The sequence below is a fragment of the Rattus norvegicus genome, chromosome 6, assembly GCF_036323735.1.
Source record: "Rattus norvegicus strain BN/NHsdMcwi chromosome 6, GRCr8, whole genome shotgun sequence".
Classification (NCBI taxonomy): Eukaryota; Metazoa; Chordata; class Mammalia; order Rodentia; family Muridae; genus Rattus; species Rattus norvegicus.
In genome coordinates this window covers 72,425,909-72,437,642 of record NC_086024.1, presented here as the reverse complement: position 1 = coordinate 72,437,642, position 11,734 = coordinate 72,425,909, and positions in this window count along the sequence as shown.

Genomic DNA, 11,734 nt, shown 5'->3' with positions numbered 1-11,734 from the left:
AGAGAGAGAGAGAGAGAGAGAGAGAGAGAGAGAGAGAATCGGTCATTAGATGTAATGACATGGAACTGAAGGGCAATAATCAGGCATGTTTCAGTTGAGGTCTGGGGCTAAAAATGTTTGGAATGAATTCAAGAAAGAAAATTACTAGAGAAATTGGAAGCAACATGGAGAAACTGTTTTTGTTTGTTGTTGTTGTTGTTGTTGTTTGGTTTTTGTTTTGTTTTGCTTTGTTTTTGTTTTTTGGGTTTTTTTTATTTTTGGGGGTTTTTTTGGTTTGGTTTGGTTTGGTTTGGTTTGGTTTTTTGCTGTAAAAGAGAGCAAAGGTACTGAAAAAGAACCAAGTGGAAGGGGAAATGGAGTTTAAGACAAGGATCTCTAGAAATAAGTTTATGAGCTGTTCAAACTCTCCTTGAGAGGAAAATACACATAGTACCAGAAAAAGAAGACTTGCGGGGACCCTACCCTAAAGTAGCAGGGGAGGAATTGAATCTAGTATGCAAGTAACAAATTAGCTTTTCTAGGAGCACAGTGATAGAACCTAAGTAAAAGAGAACTAGTGTAGGGTTAGCACATCTTCAAGCCAACGTGGGAGCTCATGGAAAGCCCCTTCTGTATGCGCCGCTCTTAGTGAAGTAGAATAGTAGTTGTTGACTAAGGCTACGAGGAGAAAGTGCTGAGGTTTGAACAACGAAGTGGGAAAATAGCCATCCAAATCCTGTGGGTGAAAAGGAAGATGCAGTATGATTACCACTCAGGGTAAGGAAACTGAGAGGTCGGCTACCCAACTTCAGGTGAAGACAACATGACTGCATTTTGTTCTCCAACTGCACTCAGTGGAAAGTAGAGAAATGCAGAGTGACCTAACAACTGTGCTGTTCCCAGGTGAGCACGGGGAAGCATCAGAGACTGAAGGGTGAACGGTATTCACGGGGAGTGAATCTCTGTTGATAGAAACTCTGTAGAAACTCACACCAACTTAAACCCAAGATGTGTTCTTTAAGCAATCTTTATCTCAACTGTTGATAAGTTTTACAATGCACCTTCCCAACAGGGGAAAGCAAAAAAGTTTATGAGAACCTTTCCATTGTCAGTTCTACAAAAGTTGCCTTTAATTTCTGCTAGCCTTTAAACTGTAGCATTTAAAAATCAGAGCCTTCCATTGTCGATAGATGAATTGGGATATGGGCTGCTCCATAATAGTAGAAAGTTAAAAAGAAAAAAAAACTTAAAATTTAACAACCAGTAATATTAAATTACCCTTGAGTGCACACTATTTAGTTCCTCATTATCTTAATTGTTTTTCAGTAAAAGTGAAATGTGCAATATGCAAATTAAATAATATTATGTGTCAGAGTTTGAAAGAAATATTCATTTAACATCGGAAGAGATTTTTTTTTCTCCCAGGAAATCTTGTTCATTTATTTTGTGAGAAATTTTGTTTGTCGTTATTTGTTCAAAACATAATACAATTGTGAGACCCAGTGCCTGCTGGCAAAGTTGGAATAGCTGTCAGCAGGAAATGGCAAACTAATAATAAGTGCTGGTAAAATATTTATATTATAGTTTACTGGGAAGCTGAATGTAGTTTTGTATTTCATTAGTGCTTGAGGCAGTACATAGTAGCATATTTGTGCTCCAAAATGAGTGGATAGAATTCTAAATACTATGGTAACTTATCTTTCAGCTATCTGCTGGGGGAAACTAGAATTAATAATAATAAACCCTTTTAGTGCTTGAAATACAAGAAATTTTAAACAAGGTCCGTAGGGCAGTAATTAGCACCATCTCACACTCGGTGTTATTGGACACTAGGCTGCTGGATCAACCACTTCTGTATGTGGCCTAGTAATTTAGCTCCAGTTCATAATTTTCAATAACAGAGCTATTCACCAGGGAGGGGTGGTCTTAAGCCACCAGAGGACTCAGAAGTCTGGTGATGTTCAAGTACAGCACTGTGTTTATGTACTCCCCAAAGTGTATCAAAGCTCAGATCCAGAGAAATAAAAGAAAAGTCAAACAAAACAAGCATTAGACTGCGTAAAATACGGTATGGACAAGGCAGACAGGTGAGGCATTGTTTAGGTGGCTGAGGCAGATCAATATCTATTCTTGCAAGCCAGGAATCCTGCCTGTTTTCCTGAGGAGCCGTGCAGATCATCTTACGGCTTGCAGACAGACTGTCGCCTAACGCCAACTGACAGACAACCTACTTCACCCTGTAAAAACCATACCCATCTTTGTGATTCACTGTGCGGAGAGAACATATAACTGCCCACATAAAATAATGCCAGATTGGCTTTACCATGCACCTAATCCTCTTCATTGACTTAATTTTAAAAGACTCACTCCTAATTTCTCTTTCATCTCTGATTTTAAACTGTTCAATAAAGTCTAAGTAGATTATTACATGTGTGTGTGTGTGTGCGCGCGCGTGTGCGTGTGTGCGTGCACGCATGCATGTGCATGCCTGGTTGGGTTTAATGGAGAGGTAGCAAAAATTTACTCAAAATAATATCTGACTCACAGCAATCACTAAATAAATATCAACCAATAGCAATATTCCTCTCATATTAGTTTTACCTAATAAAAGGATCCACAGAGAACAAATAAGAATCAAGAAATAAATGTATATAATTATTTGTAACTTATGAAACAAAGATGTAATATTTCATCCATCCTGAGAGAAGTCCAGTTGTCCTAGTGATAACTGAACTTGGACTTAGAAAGTCTGATGGCTACCTTTGGGCAGAGAAATGTGTATTTGCTTTGTTCCAGGAAACTACAAGTTCCTACCTCACTCTATTTTAATCCTAATGGGAAAATCAAAATTATGATTATTTCCTAAAAATATCATACTTCAGTGAAAAGTAGCCACTTAAATCTGTTCTTTAGTTATATCAAATTTAGACTAGGAAGATTTCCATGAAAATTATTCACATGGCTATTTTAAATTTACATATACAGTTTTTATTGTTATCTTTACAATTTTAACAAGCTGGGATAGTAACTTTTACTGACATAAAAGTGACGGAAATTCCCACAGCAAAGCACTGTGTAAAGGAGAGATTACAATAAAAGTCACTTAATTTAGGGGAAAAATACTTGAAAACCCCTTAGTTCTCTCAATTTTGATTTAGTAGATCAAATAATAAATAATACCATCTGGATGAGGAATTTTGATTTACTAAATCAAAATATATAAATTAGGGACTTTTCATTTGTATTCTCTTAAGTTTGACATTTACTGAGGCTAAAAGTTTTCTTAATTGTAATAACCTATAAAGGCCATTTTTTCCTTATCAGATTTGTTCCTTTGTGATTCTCCTTCACTTAGTCGATCAATTAAAGTGATAAAAATTTTAATTAAATACTCAAAATACTAATTTCCAAGACTGGGTCATTTTAGTTATTATATAATTTGCCATATTTTAAAGGTCATGTTTTGTATACTCTAGGGTGTCATATCTCAGATCAATGAAAATATGTTTTTTTCTCAGGATGATAGTTCTCTGCCTACTCTTCATAATGGAAGAAATTTTGAGTTGTCATATTGAGATATTTTATATGTAAGTCTTCCTATCTTTTGAACCAGTACTTGTGAAATATTACATTTTAAACAAATGATATGTTTAATTAAACAACTACTTCAGTCTAAATACAAAAGAATATGACTGTCAACTTAACAGCAAACTGAATAACTAACATGCATTAGAAAAACATTTTAATTCACCAAAAATATGGTTATGCCAATTTAAGTCAATACAAAATTACAAGGTAAACAAAATACATACATTGTTGCTTTCAGGGTATCATCAAAAATTTTCTCTCAACATTTAAAAATAATATAATACTATTTTTAAAATATTAGCTTACATTAAAACTTTTTTCAAGCAGTAAATCTCAATTTAAAAATCACTTAACAGTGATAAGAGTGATGCCCAGGTGGGTGTAAGTGCTTGCCATTTAAGCCTGGCCTGAGTTCAAATCAACAAAACCCACATAAAAGCCAGACAGGGTACATACATAATGTGTGCATTTCCCAAACCAGAACTCAGGGAATGGGGAGGCCAGAGAAAACTCCCCAGAAACTCTTTCTCCATACAGTGTAAGCAGTGAACCAGAAAAAGATCCTGTTTCAAAGGTGAAGGGTCAAGACCCATACCCACAGTTGTCCTGTGACCCCTACATAGGTGCTGTAGCATTCACATAACCATAATCATATACATGAATGATAACATATATATTATATGCCACACACACAAACACAATCAATTAGCAACTTACTATGATAGCAAAGGCTTATCTTAAATATAAATTTGACTCAACTAGAAGACTCGTTTTATTTTTGTGTATGTAACTGAGTTTTTCAAAGCTGTAAGTTAATAATTCTAAAATATGGTTGCTCGATTGTAAGGAGAACAAACTATGGTGATATAAACTCTGTTGGATAATTAAGAATGCTATAACATACATAGTTAATGCTTGTATGTCTAATATATGTACATTTAATGATTATACATGATTGTTTGAAAGACAGAAATTGGTGTTATCTTTAAACTTCAAAACACTAAGTAATAGATTTGCTGTGATCATTTAGAAGCTCGTGCTGAAGGTCAACACTAATTCATAGTCACAAAAGAACCAAAAGTTAGAATGTGACCGAATCAAAGCCATGAGATGTTTGTGAAAACATGGATTGTTATCCTAATTATCTCTATTTGTGTTTGTTTAGTTAGATAAACAGATGAAACATTTCTCATCCAGATGTGACAATCTCAGTGCTGTCATTTACCTTTCAAGGATCATAGAGTTTTTGCTTTTAACACATTCCCCGGAGAACCTACATGTTTTCATTATGAGCCAGTAGTTGAGAAAACATGTCAGATGTTAAATTTAAAATCCACCATGCAGGAAGCACTCAGAAATCTAACAACTGTTTTTGGAGGAAATGACTTCACATTGGTTTACATAAAATCTTCAATGATTTGCCAATAAATTTTGATTAGCATTTATGTTGCACTAGACCTCAAATACTAAATGATTTCTGCTTAACAACTTATCGTTTATGTGTAGAACTTGAGACCAAAATATCTATATACTAAAACATAAAGTAAAGTTTAGGAATGAAAATATGGCTTTTTCAACCCTGAGATTTCACCTCACACCAGTGAGAATGGCTGAGATCAAAAACTCAGGTGACGGGGTTGGGGATTTAGCTCAGTGGTAGAGCGCTTGCCTAGGAAGTGCAAGGCCCTGGGTTCGGTCCCCAGCTCCGAAAAAAAGAAAAAGGAAAAAAAAAGAAGAAGAAAGAAAAAGAGAAAAAAAAACCTCAGGTGACAGCAGATGCTGGCGAGGGTGCGGAGAAAGAGGAACACTCCTCCATTGTTGGTGGGATTGCAGACTGGTACAACCATTCTGGAAATCACTCTGGAGGTTCCTCAGAAAATTGGACATTGAACTGCCTGAGGATCCAGCTATACCTCTCTTGGGCATATACCCAAAAGATGCCCCAACATATAAAAAAGACACGTGCTCCACTATGTTCATCGCAGCCTTATTTATAATAGCCAGAAGCTGGAAAGTACCCAGATGCCCTTCAACAGAGGAATGGATACAGAAAATGTGGTACATCTACACAATGGAATATTACTCAGCTATCAAAAACAATGACTTTATGAAATTCATAGGCAAATGGTTGGGACTGGAAAATATCATCCTGAGTGAGGTAACCCAATCACAGAAAAACACACATGGTATGCACTCATTGATAAGTGGCTATTAGCCCACATGCTTGAATTACCCTAGATGCCTAGAACAAATGAAACTCAAGATGGATGATCAAAATGTGAATGCTTCACTCCTTCTTTAAAAGGGGAACAAGAATACCCTTGGCAGGGAATAGAGAGGCAAAGATTAAAACAGACACAGAAGGAACACCCATTCAGAGCCTGCCCCACATGTGGCCCATACATATACAGCCATCCAATTAGACAAGATGGATGAAGCAAAGAAGTGCAGACCGACAGGAGCCGGATGTAGATCGCTCCTGAGAGAAACAGCCAGAATACAGCAAATACAGAGGCGAATGCCAGCAGCAAACCACTGAACTGAGAATAGGACCCCCGTTGAAGGAATCAGAGAAAGAACTGGAAGAGCTTGAAGGGGCTCGAGACCCCAAAAGTACAACAATGCCAAGCAACCAGAGCTTCCAGGGACTAAGCCACTACCTAAAGACTATACATGGACTGACTCTGGACTCTGACCTCATAGGTAGCAATAAATATCCTAGTAAGAGCACCAGTGGAAGGGGAAGCCCTGGGTCCTGCTAAGACTGAACCCCCAGTGAACTAGATTGTTGGGGGGAGGGCAGCAATGGGGGGAGGATGGGGAGGGGAACACCTATAAAGAAAGGGAGGGGGGAGGGGGATGTTTACCCGGAAACTGGGAAAGGGAATAACACTCGAAATGTATATAAGAAATACTCAAGTTGGGGCTGGGGATTTAGCTCAGTGGTAGAGCGCTTACCTAGGAAGCGCAAGGCCCTGGGTTCGGTCCCCAGCTCCGAAAAAAAAGAACCAAAAAAAAAAAAAAAAGAAAAACAAAAAACAAACAAAACAAAGAAATACTCAAGTTAATAAAAAAAAATATGGGTTTTTGTAGTGACAATTAGGATATAAAAGAGCGGTAATAAAACTATTAGTCTTTAGCACTTAAATCCTGTCACTACACAGTACCTTACAGAAAATTGCAGACAGAATACATGGTGCTTGATGGTCTTTTTATAAGACTGTTTAGTGACATGCACAGTCACATAGATTGTAAACTTTAACATTAGCGGGTTCATAGTCACTACTATAAAAGAAAATGAAAAATGTAGGGGGAGTCAAAGGTTAAAAGATTTCAAACTATTTTCTCACTAAACATTTTATTTTACACAGATTATTATTTTAATACCAAGAAAATTATTTATATAATATAAAAATAAAAATATGTACATAGTCATTGAAATGCAAAATGGATTTATTTAAAATGTACAAAATAGTTCATTGTACTTCTTATATGAGTTCCTACTTAATGTAGTTTGACATAATAAACTACCAAAAATATTTATTTCCAATTTATACCACTGTCTCTACTTTGTTTGTTCGTTTTGTGTGGATAAAGATGTCCTTATTATGCAGCCTAGCCTAGTCTCAAAGCTATAGTACTTCTGCCACAGAGTTCTAACACTGTATGGGCCACTCTACTGGTCCCAATTTCTACCTTTTATTTTCCTTTTGCTCCAACACAGCTGTTCAGTTTAATATTATATGTCAACAATTAGAGAGCTGATGCATTTGAAATGATTTACTGTTTGACATCTCTTTACTAGAGATAGGCATTAGGCTAATACAAAAGCCGAAATTATGATTCTATATTTAACTCTAACCTCCTTTAATTTACAAGCAATTGTGTGACAAATTCTAAAACACACAAATTTACCTGGAAGATGATACATATTTCATATACAAATTACTAATTAGTACAAAAACAAGCTTGGATATGACTTATACTAATCTCAGACTTTCAATGTTAAACAAAGAATGGTGGCACATATGTGTAATGACAACCTTGAGATGCAGAGAGGGGGATTAGGAGTTCAGATCCACCCTAGACTACACAGGGAGCTCAAGGCTAGCATAAGCTGCATGAAACCATGCCTCAAAAAATGTCAGCCTTTAACTTTACCTGCTAACTAAATAGACAATTAAGAATGCATTATAATGAGTATTGGAAATATTTCATTTGATTAAACTTAGGGGAAAGATAGATTAGGTCATTTCTTCTATGGCTGTCCTGGTTTCCCTTCCACCTCTGAAACAAGGCTTCTGGTATGGCTGTTTCTGATGGTGTCATCAAGATACAGGATGCTCAATAACAGGATAGTGAGCAAGTTGCCAACTCCAGGGGAAGTGAAGAGCGTAAGAAAGCAGTGCCCGTCTGCCCGAGGGAGGACAAAATCCCCATCCTGAAGGACATCAACCAGACCCTAGCAGGTGATGCTGAGCAAAGTGATGACTGCTACCCACCATTGTCAAGATGCCACCAGACGAGAAATATTGCTATGATGTAACCTGTTGATACCTAGTAGAGGAAGAGGAAATCCCAGCCTTTGAGCTCCTGAGAATGAACCCCTTAAGAACAAAATTATCTTGGTGCCAAAACTTCCATCAAAAAGTAGTTGACAGGCATTAAACATAAATTACAAGCAACGGTCTATGAGGAGTCGAAGGACCACTACATCCTGGCAGAAAAACAAACTTACTGGCAGCCCTGGCAACTTTGAAAGGCAGGACTTTATTAGCTTCCTCTAATCCTTTTCTGGAGCACCTAGCATTTACCAGACCTGCTCTTGAGTGTTGCAGACTATCACATTCTTGACAAACAGGAGCGACTGAGGGGATTCCTTCAAGGGGAGGGCATTACCACAAATTACCAAATACCACTCCAATGCCACTACCACCGCATGGACAGTTCTTCCGTTCTTGATAATTCAGCCTTTCCCAAACTGTTCTTTTGATCCTCTGATTCCACTTGGGTTAAAGCAGACAAATCCTCTGGCACAGGCATCTTATGTCATACCTATTTCCAACCTCTACCTCTGCATCCATCCCCCTCAATCCCATGTTGCAAAGTTCCAGGCAAAATAGTGAGTCTGATTGTCTGTTTATCTCTGTGTATAAATGGAAAATGGCCCTCCCTGCACCAGCTGGTTGCCCTCCCTTTACTCTTGGTCTTGGCCACTCAATAGATGGAAAAATCAGCAAGGGAATATCAACTTAAAAAAATTAAGATAAACTGAAAGGCATAATTAATAAGCAAGGTATAAAAGTTAAAATACCATACTATTTTTACATAGTCATATTAGAAGAAAGTAAGTACAATAGTTAATTGTCACAAAATAATATCAACGTAATTGAGAGTACTCAATAGAAAGAAACTGAGTAAATGCAGTCAGTGGAACACTAGTATTAATGCAGTAAATAGCATGAGTATCACCTCAATTTGCTCTGGCAAGTATGCAATAAGCAAGATATCTGACTCTGTTTCCTTGACCATGCTGAGCAGGGCATCATGAAAACTTTAAAGGAAGTCTTTAGTTTGGAGAGAAACTTCAACTAGTTACTGGTTAGTGGATTTTAATACTAGAATAGAATACTCTCTCATTAGCAAAGCGGAATCAGTTTAAAAGTCATATTTTGGAATATCATAGCAAGGCTTACACTCTGCATAAAGTTTACCGTCACAACAATTTTTCATGGAAAAAAATCTGAAATTAACCATTGTCAATCTACTTCTTTTTGAGTTTTTAAGTCACTTAAAAGTAGCAGTTAAAACATACAGCAAAAAAAAAAAACTCTTAAAAGCACTGACTTTCATAGTTCATCCCAACAAGAAAATTTGCTATTTACTTGTTTTACAGTTAATCTCCATGCTAAATCTGAAAGTGCATTCTCAATAACAAGCAGAATTAAAGAACATTGGGATAATGGCAGAAGACGATAACAGCAAGGAAAATGCTCGTTTGAGGATGTAATCTCCTTCACATATACGAGCTTTAAGTTGTAATGAAGCAGGTTATGGGCCTCACAGAAAGTTGCCAAGAGGATTTGTATGAAACAAAAACTTAACCACGGAGTAGGAAGCCTTTCTAGACTCAATCCCTGAAGGCAAGTGCTTTCTAACAGGAGCCACCTGCCTCCTTAATATGGAGTGGAGATTAGTTTTTAGTTTAGTATTTACAAATTTTAACTACCTGACAAAAAACAAAGAACGATATTCAAATGTAGTCAGTAAGTGGCCACCCTTGGTTGATTGTCAAAACAGAGATACTGCCATGTACTTAGAAAAAAATCCATTTATTTTCCCTCCTAAATACATAAATGAACAGCAGGCTATGCTGATGCTGTACCTACAGTGAAATTTGACAAAGTGAATTACTCCAGGCATATGAAATTAAAGGAATAGAATCAAAGAATCCTGAGCATACTTTCTATATGCTATCCAGTGTTGATTATGCAAATTTTGCATGGCCCCAAAGATGACAGACTCATTCCTAAGTCCCTAAGGGATTGAATAAGGCTGAATAAAGATCTACTCCCACGCTCCATTTGTTCTGAGAGGATTAAGCATGTAAGGTTGTGGAGAAATATATAAAAACACTTATTCATTAATTTATTCCACTGGTATTCTGAATAACAAAGATTTGTGAGATGAAAATTGCTTTTAGAAATTCAGAATAAAGCAGAAAAGGTAATTAAATGGAATTTAAAGATCAGATAGTAATTTCTAAAAACTATATCCTCTAAAATATACCGTTGTTACCTGCCAATATCTTGCTTGTGCAATCATATCCTAAATTTCTACTGTTTTATTGAGATTCTATCTTTATTTAAGTACTTAAAGTATGATTTCCATTCATTTATTTTTTTTGATCTTTTGGGGATATAGTTCTGCAGTTCATGGTGTATACTGTTACATTTCTATATATGTATACACTATGTGATAATCGGATTACAGCAACTGGCATATCCTCCACTATTTTTGTCATTTCTTTGTGTCAAGAACAAACCTTTTCTAGTCTTTCACTAGTGTAATCATAATTACATTGTTTGTTGCCATAGAATATTATAAATTGTTCCCCTGTCTAATAGGCCCCATGAACCCATCCTCTTCCCATTTCCTTCTCACACTTGGCCAAATCCCTGTTAACCATTTCTACTGTTATGAGATCAACTTTTTAGTTTCCACAGATAAGTAAGAAAATGCAGTGTTTGTTCTTTTATACCTGACATTTGACTTGATATCTTCCAGTTCTAGCCATAAGGCTGCAAACAACACAATTGTCTTTGTGTATAACTAAAGTATTGCTGACCTGAGCTTCTTTAGATTGCCACTAAATAATAAGATTAGGGGATGATATGTCAGTTCTACATCTGTTTTTCCCAAAGAATGCCCCTGCCATACTGAATTTCAGTTGTAATAGTGTGAAAAAGTTTTTTTTCCCTTTGACTCCTTACTAGCATTTGTTTTAGTATGTCTTTTAATAGAAAACTGTTGAAATGAGGTGAAATAATATCTCATCGTTCATTGAATTTGTATATCCTATTATACACTAGTCCATACTAGTATACTAGTGCATAGTACTATGTAGTTTGTATAATTTTCACAGTTTAATTTCCTATAGGAGAATGTCAATATAATATCATCATTGAGAGATGAAATTGATGTGCACACTTGTTAAAGTGATCTCACAGTTCATAAGCTACTAAATAGCAAATTCAGCATCTAAGTGGCCTTGCCTTTATACCCACCATTACAGGGAATGCTTGGTCCCATTAATTTATTATTTGAGCCCTGGTAATTTACATCAAGAAATTGCCTTCATGCATAGAAGCATGTGGTTGTGTTTTATATCGTATTTATATTGAAATTGGACAGAAGTGGCTGGACATGACATGCACAATGTTGAATTAGTTTGCACTTTGAAACTTTATGCTTAGGTAACTTTTATTAACATACCAAAATGTTATTCCTCTCCATAAAATATAGTTATGTAGTAAAAGAATTTTTAATACAGTCAAGAACAGTTTTGACTTATTTATGACAAACAACTTCAACGAACAAACTTCACGGAAAGCATGGAATATTGCCTAATGGTAACTGTCACTGTGCTAGTTTCTGTGGTTAATTT